General features: G+C 54.1%; 1 pseudogene; it reads right to left on the bottom strand.

Moving 5' to 3' along the window:
• Positions 1-13,246: 13,246 nt before the first annotated feature.
• Positions 13,247-13,493, bottom strand: part of LOC116954785 (cyclic AMP-dependent transcription factor ATF-7-like) — a 114,457-nt pseudogene continuing 114,210 nt past the window's right edge.

The following is a 13,493-nucleotide window of genomic DNA, read 5'->3' as shown; positions in this document are numbered from 1 at the left end:
CGTGTCCCATGTTCCGTCTCGGATGTTACATCTCATTTGTATTGTCCGTCTCGTATGTTGTCTTGTTTGTAGTCGCATTTATTTCATTATCCTCGGCCCGGAAGGGGGCTACATTAGCCCTTTGCTTGTATACACACTGGGCTATTGATGTGGACGTGCACAGTTGAGTATAGGTACTGTGAGCATCAGCATCGATGTTAACCGATTAATCGTTACATGCCCAGTAGCCATCCCTACCTCTCAACCTCGAAGCAGGAACTCCAACATGCCTCATTCACTGCAACGATCCATCATGAACGCGAGTTGTTACTCGCCGCACGCGCCCGATGATGTCTAAACACCCCCCCCCCCCCACGTGACGTAAGAGCGCGAGGATCTTCATCTGAAACAGCGCCGTCGACGTCACGTGGGACAAAGGTCCCCACCCGTGTACCGTGTAGCCTCGAGCAGACTGCTGGGGCAAGTGCCGTCAGCGAGTAGCACCGAAGGAGGCCGGAACGGCACACGAGGGGGTGGGTGGCCAGCACCACGCCCGACCGCCTTTGTCTCCCCAGTGGCGATGTTTACGACGCACCGCACCAGGTACTCATTTCAGATTGAGTCGACATAGGGGAGGCCCAGGACCGGTTCAGATAATCGTCACCGGTGTTGGTAGCGCAGCCAATCGCTGCGCCACCGCTCCCCCAAGACACGCGCACACACCACGTACACACACCACGTGTACACATACCACATACACACACATACCACGTACACACACATACCACGTACACACACACACACACCACGTACACACACCACGCACACACATACCACGTACACACATACCACGTACACACACACACCACGTACGCAAACACTTACACCACGTACACACACACTTACACCACGTACGCACACACACCACGTACGCACACACACCACGTACGCACACACACCACGTACGCACACACACCACGTGTCACAAACACCACGTGCACACACACACTTACACCACGTGCGCACACACACACTTACACCACGTGCGCACACACACACTTACACCACGTGCGCACACACACACACACCACGTGCGCACACACACACACTTACACCACGTGCACACACACACACCACGTGCACACACACACACTTACACCACGTGCACACACACACACTTACACCACGTGCACACACACACACACTTACACCACGTGCACACACACACACTTACACCACGTGCACACACACACACACTTACACCACGTGCACACACACACACACTTACACCACGTGCACACACACACACACTTACACCACGTGCACACACACACACTTACACCACGTGCACACACACACACTTACACCACGTGCACACACACACACACTTACACCACGTGCACACACACACACCCTTACACCACGTGCACACACACACACCCTTACACCACGTGCACACACACACACACTTACACCACGTGCACACACACACACACTTACACCACGTGCACACACACACACACTTACACCACGTGCACACACACACACACACACTAACACCACGTGCACACACACACACACTAACACCACGTGCACACACACACACACACTTACACCACGTGCACACACACACACTTACACCACGTGCACACACACACACACTTACACCACGTGCACACACACACACACTTACACCACGTGCACACACACACACACACTAACACCACGTGCACACACACACACACACTTACACCACGTGCACACACACACACACACTTACACCACGTGCACACACACACACTTACACCACGTGCACACACACACACACTTACACCACGTGCACACACACACACACTTACACCACGTGCACACACACACACACACTTACACCACGTGCACACACACACACACTTACACCACGTGCACACACACACACACTTACACCACGTGCACACACACACACACACACTTACACCACGTGCACACACACACACACACTTACACCACGTGCACACACACACACTAACACCACGTGCACACACACACACACTTACACCACGTGCACACACACACACACTTACACCACGTGCACACACACACACACTTACACCACGTGCACACACACACACTTACACCACGTGCACACACACACACTTACACCACGTGCACACACACACACACTTACACCACGTGCACACACACACACACTTACACCACGTGCACACACACACACTTACACCACGTGCACACACACACACTTACACCACGTGCACACACACACACACTTACACCACGTGCACACACACACACTTACACCACGTGCACACACACACACACACTTACACCACGTGCACACACACACTTACACCACGTGCACACACACACACACACTTACACCACGTGCACACACACACACACACTTACACCACGTGCACACACACACACACTTACACCACGTGCACACACACACACACTTACACCACGTGCACACACACACACACTTACACCACGTGCACACACACACACACTTACACCACGTGCACACACACACACACTTACACCACGTGCACACACACACACGCTTACACCACGTGCACACACACACACACTTACACCACGTGCACACACACACACACCACGTGCACACACACACACACTTACACCACGTGCACACACACACACACTAACACCACGTGCACACACACACACACTAACACCACGTGCACACACACACACTTACACCACGTGCACACACACACACACTTACACCACGTGCACACACACACACACTTACACCACGTGCACACACACACACACACTTACACCACGTGCACACACACACACACTTACACCACGTGCAGACACACACACACTTACACCACGTGCAGACACACACACACTTACACCACGTGCACACACACACACACTTACACCACGTGCACACACACACACACACTTACACCACGTGCACACACACACACTTACACCACGTGCACACACACACACTTACACCACGTGCACACACACACACACTTACACCACGTGCACACACACACACTTACACCACGTGCACACACACACACACTTACACCACGTGCACACACACACACTTACACCACGTGCACACACACACACACTTACACCACGTTCACACACACACACACTTACACCACGTGCACACACACACACACTTACACCACGTGCACACACACACACTTACACCACGTGCACACACACACACTTACACCACGTGCACACACACACACACTTACGCCACGTGCACACACACACACACACACTTACGCCACGTGCACACACACACACACTTACACCACGTGCACACACACACACACTTACACCACGTGCACACACACACACTTACACCACGTGCACACACACACACACTTACACCACGTGCACACACACACACACTTACACCACGTGCACACACACACACACTAACACCACGTGCACACACACACACTAACACCACGTGCACACACACACACTTACACCACGTGCACACACACACACACTTACACCACGTGCACACACACACACACACTTACACCACGTGCAGACACACACACACTTACACCACGTGCACACACACACACACTTACACCACGTGCACACACACACTTACACCACGTGCACACACACACTTACACCACGTGCACACACACACACTTACACCACGTGCACACACACACACTTACACCACGTGCACACACACACACTTACACCACGTGCACACACACACACACTTAAACCACGTGCACACACACACACTTAAACCACGTGCACACACACACACTTAAACCACGTGCACACACACACACTTAAACCACGTGCACACACACACACTTAAACCACGTGCACACACACACACTTACACCACGTGCACACACACACACTTACACCACGTGCACACACACACACACACCACGTGCACACACACACACACTTACACCACGTGCACACACACACACACTTACACCACGTGCACACACACACACTTACACCACGTGCACACACACACACACTTACACCACGTGCACACACACACACTTACACCACGTGCACACACACACTTACACCACGTGCACACACACACACTTACACCACGTGCACACACACACTTACACCACGTGCACACACACACACTTACACCACGTACACACACACACGCCACGTACACACACACACACGCCACGTACACACGCACACACAAGCCACGTACACACGCACTTACACACCACGTACACACGCACTTACACACCACGTACACACGCACTTACACACCACGTACACACGCACTTACACACCACGTACACACGCACTTACACACCACGTACACACGCACTTACACACCACGTACACACGCACTTACACACGCCACGTACACACGCACTTACACACGCCACGTACACACGCACTTACACACGCCACGTACACACGCACTTACACACGCCACGTACACACGCACTTACACACCACGTACACACGCACTTACACACCACGTACACACGCACTTACACACCACGCACACACGCACTTACACACCACGTACACACACCACGTACACACGCACTTACACACCACGTACACATACACACACCACGTACACATATACACACACACACCACGTACACACATACACACGCGCGCGCAGTCACTCGGCGTGACTGAATCGGCGCTCCATATGTTGAAATGCGTGTGCTGTTTACCCATCACCAGGCGGGTGGGAGCCGCTTCTGGCCAGCGGTCGGAAAATGTCACGAGTTCAAACACCGGTGGGGCGGGCAGTCGACTCCGCCAATCACCTCTACCGAGGTGAATAAAACGAGTTGTTGTTCTAGTAGCAGCAGCAGCAGCGCCACCACTTGTTGGGAAGTCAACAGCGGTTGTTGCCCCTGTGGATGGTTCGCCCTCCCGCCATGCGAATGTGGAATTTCCACCGCCGACACGGGCGCCTCCACACGGAGGCTTGCGCAGACAGGAATGAGGTCCGCGGGTGTCCCCCACCTCCACCCCCAATATAAGAGATCGTCGCCGGTGAAAACGCGCCGACGAGAAGATTAGGGGACATCCAATTTAGTCGGTGCGCAAAAAAATCTGTCAAAACGTGACCCCTCCCCCCGCTCCCTGTAGGCACGCGGACTTCTCCCCCCCCCTACTTCTTCCCCCCTCCCCCCTACCTGGGTACGTTCGCCTGACGCACCCCCCCCCCCACCTTCCACAAATCCTACGGCCGATATTTAATCGACGCAGAAACGATCAAGGATTAATAATATTCACGTGTTTAAGCGCACAGAAAGTCCACCGCCGGACTGACTAACTCATTTGAAGGCCACTGTAGACAAATTATTATCGAGGCTTCACGTACACATTTGGGTTACCCCCCCCTCCCCCCTCCCTCCATGCGTACGTACTAAATGGACTGCCCCATATGACACACATGGGAAGACTCCGAAAGTTGGGTCCACACCTGCGCAATCGGTCGCATGCAATCAGTCGCACGCAATCGGTTGCACGCAACTCCACGTACACGCGGACGACGTCTCTGCAACCGGTTGCTCGGCGGCAGAGACCACGGACTCAGAAAGATTATCAAGCCCCCCCCCCCGCCCCCACACCCCTCGACCGCGTGCTGTTCGGCGCTGGTGCCCGACGTTTCTCTCCACGCACCTTGGGAAGCTTCCTCGGGAAGCGAAGTTGAATCCGCCTCCACCCATCGAGTAAGCGGATCAATTAAGTTCGATACAGAAGTTCCCGGGTTCAAGGCCAGAAAGGAAAAGTGGGTGGAAGTTCCACATTGCTATGGCAGGCGACGGAAACTTTCCCCAAAGACAAACCGCTGTGGGACATCCCCACAAAATGATACTCGTTTTATCGACCCCCCCCCACTCCAGAGGGAAGATGATGGGCCGAGTCATCCACACTCGACCCGGATTTAGACTCGCCAAACAAAAAACCTTCCCATTGTGAGCCGCCTCACCCTGCCAACTTGGTCCTGTAGCTTCTGTAGGCGCGGAACGTCGGACGTCGTGACCAGCAACATTGCAGTGACAGGCCGAAAAAAAGACATCGGAGTTAGATCCGGCACAACCGCAGAGACCTTTGGCAGGGTTTCTCAAACTGCAGTCTTCAAGGCCCCACGCTCCATCTTCCCGGGTTTACCAATGTACTCCTCCCCATTCAAATGAACTCGCCCCACGCTTCACCCGCCCGATGATTGTTAAACACGCCCCACGTGACGCGCTAAGGCATTAGCGCTGCTTGCGTTAATCGAGCCGATTCACATTAAGATCTCAGTGCACGCGCGGATGCATGTAGCCGTGTGCACGCACGTGTTGCGTGTGTGTGCATGTGTTGCACGTGTCTGCACGTGCACACGTGTTCCGTGCGTGTTACACGTGTCTGTACGTGTGCACGTGTTCCGTGTGTGTGCACGTGTTACACGTGTCTGCACGTGTGCACACGTGTTCCGTACGTGTTACACGTGTCTGTACGTGTGCACGTGTTCCGTGTGTGTGCACGTGTTGCACGTGTCTGCACGTGTGCACACGTGTTCCGTACGTGTTACACGTGTCTGTACGTGTTGCACGTGTTCCGTGTGTGCACGTGCGTCACGTGTACGTGTACACGTGTTCCACACGATGCAGAGAGCGTTAATTTATCAACTTAGCGCGTCACGTGGGAAGTGTATTAACAATCATCGGGCGCGTGCAGCGCTGAACGTAGTTCATTTGAATGGGCGGGCGGAGGCGGTGATGGTGGTGGTGAGGCCGCGAGGATTGGAGTTTGGGAAAACCCCGACTCCTATGCATGCGCAGTGGGTGAGGAACGATGGCCGATACGGTTCATAATGGCCAACTGGCTCATCACGTTGTGTTCATGAGCTGGCACAACGCCTCCACCCCCCCCCTCCCTCACGTCAGCCGCTTCAACAGAGTGCGTGGTGTGGGTGCAGCGGTGAAGACTCGGCAGGGTAAATGCGACTGTCCCGTTGACATTTGCGAAAGGACGCAAACTCGACTTTGTCCACGTGGCGACCGTCTGTGGGTCACTTGTTGGAACGAAAGGCGAAACATTAAGGGCGGCGTTACGGGACCGCGCACGACTGCGATGCCACGGGTAGCGCAGAGCACCACGAACGACAGACACCACGAACGACATCACGCGCCTGGCTGCTGCAGTCTAGGGAGGTCGGGACAGCTGTCCCTGCGCGCCACAAGAGGCCGCAAAGGGACAGCTGCCAGCGGTCTTCTGCAAGTGCGAATTCGTCTTTGACATTAGTAAGGGGGGGGGGGGGAACGGCAATATTGCTACGTTGAAATTTATTTTACCCCCCCCCCAATTAAGTAATTTGCGAAGTTAAAAAAATATTTGCAACAAAAAATTGGACCGTGACGCTGGCACACGTGGGTCCAGAAGCGCGTTGAATGACGTCACGGGGTGTTTGAGCGAACTCCGAGGCAAGGCGGCTCGTGGCATTGTGGGTTCACACACACACATATATACACACCGACACAAAGATTCCCCATATAGCCTTAACAGACTGTCGGGGCAAGTGCTGTTAGCGAGCACCTATGAAGGCCGGTAACGGTACACGAGGGGGTGGGTGGCCAGCACCACGCCCGACCGCCTTTGTCTCCCCAGTGGCAATGTTTACACACCGCACGAGGTACTCATTTGAGGCTGAGTCGACCTAGGGGAGGCCCGGGACCGGTTCAGATAATCGTCACTGGTGTTGGCCGTGAGCGGGAATCGAACTCGGGTCGCCGGGTTCATAGCGCAGCGCGCTAACCGCTACACTATCGCACCGACACACACACACACACCGACACACACACACCGCACCGAACCCCACTGTTAACCGGGGACTGGCACGGTTTTTGTTTTGTTTTTTGAACCGCGAATCTCTGCCAATCTCCACCGCGTCAGCGCCGCGAGTGAAGTCAAAATGCGCCCAACATTTGCAAAGGGTTGCTTTCGTCTCAAAATTAAATTCTACTGAAACAAAAAAAACACGTTTAAACTGTAGGGGGTCCGTAAGATGGAAGGATTTCACGTCACTTACCTTCAGAACACAAACAAAAGAAACCCACCATCACCTACGTCTTTGATATTTATTTACGAACAATTGGCATAGTATCTGTAAATCACAAAATATAGTTTCGGCCCTGTTATGGACTTCATTGCGCTTCGTGACGGGTTCTTAAGTAGTTAGTATTCATCGTCACCACCACCACCACCATAAACTATCAGGTTGCACACTTGCACTCAAAAAAATCAGCATGGTTTAAAAAAAAAATACATCAGCTAAAGAAAGATCACTTGGCAGCATCAAATATGTGTGTGTGTGTGCGTGTAGGAATTCCTCTTTTGTCGTATATATAAAAAAAGGACAGGTATTTGCGAATTAAAAAAACAGCGATGTATTTTTTTTTTTACAAAAATATGAATGGAAGGGGAAGAGACTAAATGATGACGACCCGACAGAAATAATTGATTCGAAATCGATTTGTTGGGCGAGTCGAAGAATGCGTGTCGTGCAACCCTCCGCCACCCTCCGCCACGACCCAAGTGAACGTACCCGCCGACAAAGTTGTTACTGCTTCGGCACACCGGCTGGCAACGCTGGGCTCGGAGCGTTCCCTCACGCACACACAAACACGCACCGAGCGCTTTGATTTCGCTGGGTAGTTACAAACCGAGCACCATTCGATCGATCTCCAGGATTGTCCCAATGATGCCGGTTGCAGCTACCAGCGAAATGCCCGTACCCTAATCTTTCCACGTGCGTGTGCGCGCGTGCGTGTGTATGTATAGCTAGCCATCATTGCGGTGGTGCCGAGTCGGTAATACATTGGCAGTGTCTGTCCATCGCCCCGGCAGCGGTACTTTATTTGTGAATTCGGTCGCGTGCCGGGTGGCTGAGGGCGCATGTCGGCACATTGCTGCGAGCGCGGTTGGCCGTGCAGGGTGCAACGGAAGATACGGTACAAACTCGCACATCTTACCCCCACCGGGACAAATCGATTACCAGACCCGTCACATTGGTCGCAAAAGCCTTCACACGCGCGCGCTTCAAAATTAACCAACGACATCATCATCATCATCGCTCGTGTCTCAAATTTCAGCAGGACGCGCGCACGAGGTCGCAAGATCTCACCACGGGTCAAAGGTCGCCGCATCCACCGACGCCGTCCTCCGCTCTGCCGGATCCCACTCGGATTCTTCTCTTTGTACGAACCATTATATATATATATTTTTAGTAAATCCCTTTTTGTTTTGTTGTGTTTAGTAAAAAAAAAACATGCGTTTATGTACACCACCGATGCACGAATTAAGGGGGCAGCAGCAGTCACGTGGTTGAGGAGCCGATGCGACCAACAATTTCCCAAGCTCTGGCAGACCCCTAGATGCGCACGTTATCAGCCATTTAACAAGCTGTCTGTACACGCGCGGGAAGATCGCGGAGCGCCTGAAGAAAAACCCACGCGTGCGAGAGGGGGCAACACTCGATCCCGTAGAGACGGGAACCGGTTGAAGTCCACGTTTTTCGCTGTGCCGCCTTCTCCCGGTCGAGCCTGGGCATAATGTCGGCACATCCTCGACGCGCACGGGGAAGGGAGTTTCGACAACTACGAGCGCTATCCACCAACCCTGGCAAACTCCAAATCTGCTGCATCGCAGGCCACGTGCGCATGCATAGCCACCACCGTCTCCGCCATAGCCTCCGCAATCCAATTAGACAATTAACACACCGGGCTTGAGCAACCCGGTCCGGGGTGGAAGGGTGGCGAGAGTTCTCTCAGTATTTGTCGTCTCTACCAAACTGAGGCTGCATCTCTCGCCGTGCAGACGACGGATGAAGGCACTCAAATAAAAAAACGCATCATGGGGGGGGGGGAGAAATCTTGTTTTGGCAGTCTCAAAGTATCAAAAATAGCAGTAGGTTTTGAACTCTTTCTGGCAAATAGAACGGGAGTTGTATTTAGATGTTCAAACACCAAACAGAAACATTTTGCAAGGAATCAAATTACTGCATTCACCACACACACAGTAGTTGTGTTGAACATGCAAACTCTCACAATATACGCATTGCCTTTGACACAGAGACAGCAGCCCTTCTTGATGACCTAGTCTCACCCGTGTCAGACCAGACAATGGCAAACAGTACAACGACAATGCACGTATCAGAACATTTGTGGCTCGGGTGAGCAGCCACACCACGGGATACCTTTTTGGCAGTATCGAAGTATTAACAAAAAATACGTTTTTACCCTTTCTGGCGATATAACAGGTGTTACGATGTTCAAACACCCAACTGAAACATCTTGCAAGGACTCAAGTACTGCATTAACCACACAATGCTTGCGAACATGCAAACAAACATGCTCTGATAATATATATATTCAATGTCTTTGAAACTAGTCCGACACTGGCGAGTCTAGGCCGTGGAGCCGGCTAAACCCCTATTCTTAATTTTTCCACGAATAAAAAACGCGTTTGTCGTACGTGCGCCTACGTTAGGAAATAAAATAAAAAAGCTCCGTGCAAACTTAGAATCGGGGGATGCCCTAACTTCCGAGAAATGTTAATTACAAAAATAACATCAATATAATATATTCACGTGTGTATATATGTATAAAACCAGGTCTTGAGGTCCACCACCCCCCCCCCCCCCATGAATATTCTCCGGATCGCCACGTGGCTCGGCACGTGTCCTCGCGGGGCACAGCCAGAAGAGGGCGAGAGGTCGATACCTGGATTGTAGTGTGCCGGGCGCGGGAGTAATGTCCGGGGAAGTCTCGACTAGGTGGCACGCCAAGCAGTTAGCGACAAGCAAACCGGACGCGGTGTGCCGGGGTTGTACCCAGACCCCCCCCCACCTCCCCCCCCCCTGTACGTGACTCACCTGAACGAGTCAACTTGGCTTACGAGGTACTCAGGAGCTGATCAGCTCGACCCACCCTCCCCCGCCCCCGCCCCCAACTCCCGCGGGCTCTGCGGATCTCTGCATTGGCCGGGGGTCTGCGCCCCCCCCCCCCAATTTCGGCCCCCAAATAAACGCACGCACGCAGACAGTCAAAACCCGTGGCAGTGAATAACTAAGGACACGTTTAAATGTATTTATATATCAATAAAAAAAGAAATCACTTGCAATCGCAATACATGCGGAGGTGACCCCCCTGCGGGCATGCAACGGCCCAAGCAACCGCAAGAAGCTAAGCGGGTTTCAGCCTGGACGGTTGCTTGCATGGGCATCCACAATGCGCACTGAACCCCTGCGTGCACCCCACGTGTTAAACACGGGCTACGTGGGCCGCGCCCTGCCGAATTCTCGGTGGCAACGGGATGGACGAGTGGTGAAATGTAACGAGTGAAATGTAACGAGTGAAATGTAACGACGGAAATCGCCTGCCTCGCTATGCCCCCCCCCCCCCCCACCGGGGGGAAACCCCACCACCAGGCTAAAGAGGGAACTTGTAAGAGTTTAACCCCTGGGTCGAACGAACCGCGTGTCGGAAACCTACCCTTCTCCTGGACTGCCCTGCTGCTACAGGTAACCCGCGACGTGGTTCCTGGTGCAGGATCCTCAAGCCCAGCGGCTCAGTAACCCTCGACTTCCACTGCCGCTCCCCCCCTCCCCCCCCCACACTGCACCGTAAGGGTTTGCCGTGCAGAGGAGGAATCTCGCTTCGAGTTCAGCAACGGGAGAGAAAGTCAGCCGGGGCGTCGGTACTGTACGAGACATTGTCGCTCCCGGCGAAACCTTTCCGACAAGTCGGTGCGCGTTTGGGGAAAGGGCGAGCCAAAGGAAAAAGCGTTCGTGCACGCGGTATTTAAAAAAGAAAAACCCGCGGTGACAACGCAGCGTACGTGCCGTACTTCTTCCGCACCGTACTTTGGGAGACCCGAGGAGGAGGTGCAACAAGAGAGGATTGTGGGTAACACGTGGTAGTGGTGGTAGTAGTAGTAGTAGTAGCAGTCGTGCTTTCGGAACCAATATCCATAGGAAGTTTTTTTGGTTTTGTTTGGGGTTAGATCGAGCGAATGTATAAATGTGTCGTTGAATCCCGCCACCACCCGGCACAGCCAATTAGTAAAGTTTATCACGCAAACAAAAACATTATCGCCGTGTTTTGTTGACGTGACAAAGCTTACTGAAACATTATTGTCACGTGTTGTTTACGTGATGACAAATCCTACTAATTGGCTGTGCCGGGTGGTGGGCCGGGTTGAATGAAACATTTATAATTACGTGAGCTAGCCCAAAACAATCTTTATGTCCTCCGAGCGCGCACACACGCCTTTACAAAGATTCCGATTCTGAAGGCTTTAGTGGCGACGGGGGGAGAGGGGGGGAGCTCTCGAGCGAGGGGAGTAGGGGAGTAGGGGGGCTCACACACCGGCACGCTGCACCGACACTCGCGACGGCCGGCTCACACCGCCAACCCACCGCTCCCCGCCAGCCGCCGCACACACGCACACACACGCACACACACACACACGCACACGCACGCACGCGTACGTGTGTGCGTGCGTGCGTACGTAGCGTAACGTCATGAGTGAGCACAAATTGCAACGATAAAAAAAATAACTAACCCCTCGTTCAAAATCTCGCTTTTACGCACAGGAAGACAGCATTTGGTGGAAGATGTACCTACATTAGAAAATAAACGAAGCGTTTGTTACTTTGCATGCGCTGCGCACGACTAACGTGCACACGTCACGTGCACACGTCACGTGCACACGTCACGTGCACACGTCACGTGCGCACACGCCGCGTGCACGAGTAATGTACTTCGCGCGATCGCCGCGTATGTAACGCGCACGCCTAGCGTACACGCCCAGCGTACACGCCCAGCGTACACGCCCAGCGTACACGCCCAGCGTACACGCCCAGCGTACACGCCCAGCGTACACGCCCAGCGTACACGCCCAGCGTACACGCCCAGCGTACACGCCCAGCGTACACGCCCAGCGTACACGCCCAGCGTACACGCCCAGCGTACACGCCCAGCGTACACGCCCAGCGTACACGCCCAGCGTACACGCCCAGCGTACACGCCCAGCGTACACGCCCAGCGTACACGCCCAGCGTACACGCCCAGCGTACACGCCCAGCGTACACGCCCAGCGTACACGCCCCGCGTACACGCCTAGCGTACACGCCTAGCGTACACGCCTAGCGTACACGCCTAGCGTACACGCCTAGCGTACACGCCTAGCGTACACGGCCTACCGCCTCGCGCGTACCGCACGGAAACGAGCGCGGCGGCCGGAGCGCTGCTGGCGAGCGCCGCCGGGTCGGTGCCGGGGAGATTTGGCGGCCACCAGATTCGAGGGCGTGAGCCGCCCCGCCGCCGGGCGAGACTCACCCGAGGCCGCGCCAGCCTAGGTCAGGGTGCAGCGGTCGTCCCGTCGGTGTCAATGTCCGTGGAACCACGTGGCCGTGAAAATGCGGTCGACATTTGGCGCGCGTAACCACGGGCGAC

Source organism: Petromyzon marinus, chromosome 56, assembly GCF_048934315.1.
Source record: "Petromyzon marinus isolate PM22_M1 ecotype Great Lakes invasive population chromosome 56, UKy_Petmar_22M1.pri1.0, whole genome shotgun sequence".
Classification (NCBI taxonomy): Eukaryota; Metazoa; Chordata; class Hyperoartia; order Petromyzontiformes; family Petromyzontidae; genus Petromyzon; species Petromyzon marinus.
This window is presented reverse-complemented; position numbering and strand designations above follow the sequence as displayed.